The sequence below is a fragment of the Eimeria mitis genome, genomic scaffold (genome assembly GCF_000499745.2).
Source record: "Eimeria mitis Houghton genomic scaffold, Emh_scaff463, whole genome shotgun sequence".
NCBI classification, from domain to species: Eukaryota; Apicomplexa; class Conoidasida; order Eucoccidiorida; family Eimeriidae; genus Eimeria; species Eimeria mitis.
The window spans coordinates 18,508-19,246 of record NW_013572938.1 but is presented as its reverse complement, the minus strand read 5'-3'; positions in this window follow the sequence as shown (position 1 = coordinate 19,246).

The window sequence follows — 739 nt, the reverse complement described above, 5'->3', positions numbered from 1 at the left end:
GAAGGTGGTAAAATGTTTGTTTTATTGAATATGATGAAAGAAATTCATAAAAAAAATAAACTGAGATAAACTCAACTCACTTAAAGCTGAAATGCAACGCCGGAATGACGCCATGCCGACGGCGTCGGCGCAGGGGAAAGCAGAGCGATCTTCAGGGAAAACGATTGTTTTTGAGTGGAATGAGTGTAAATTGAGTTATAAAAACTAAAAAACATTATATTAGTTGAAAAAAAAATAAAAATTAATAAACTTTCTCCCACTGATGTTACTAGTTTCGTCACCACGGTGAGGCAGCCATAGAGAGGCCGCTGGGGCTGCCGCTCGGGTACTGCTGGGGTGTACAGACAGCTGCGCATGCATTGTTGGTGTTCTATGAAGCAGTTTTCTTTCATTTATATTAAACTTCTTCTCCAATTAAAATTTATTCTGAAGAAATAAATATCATCACTGAAACTCCTTATAAAGTGCTTGCATGCATGCATGCATGCATGCATACGAGGATTTCAACAGTATATGAATATAAAGAAAAGTGTTGAAATTCATCAAAATATTTCATTAAATTTATTTATTTATTCTTTTATTTTATTTTTTATTTTTTTTTTTCGCACTTTTGCTGCCTATACACCCCAAAATGTACAACGAAAAGCTCGTTGAATCCTCCCAGGAAATCAATCGACTTGCGGAGCGTGAGAGGCAATCTCTTTGTTTTTATTTTTTATTTTTATTTATATTTTATATT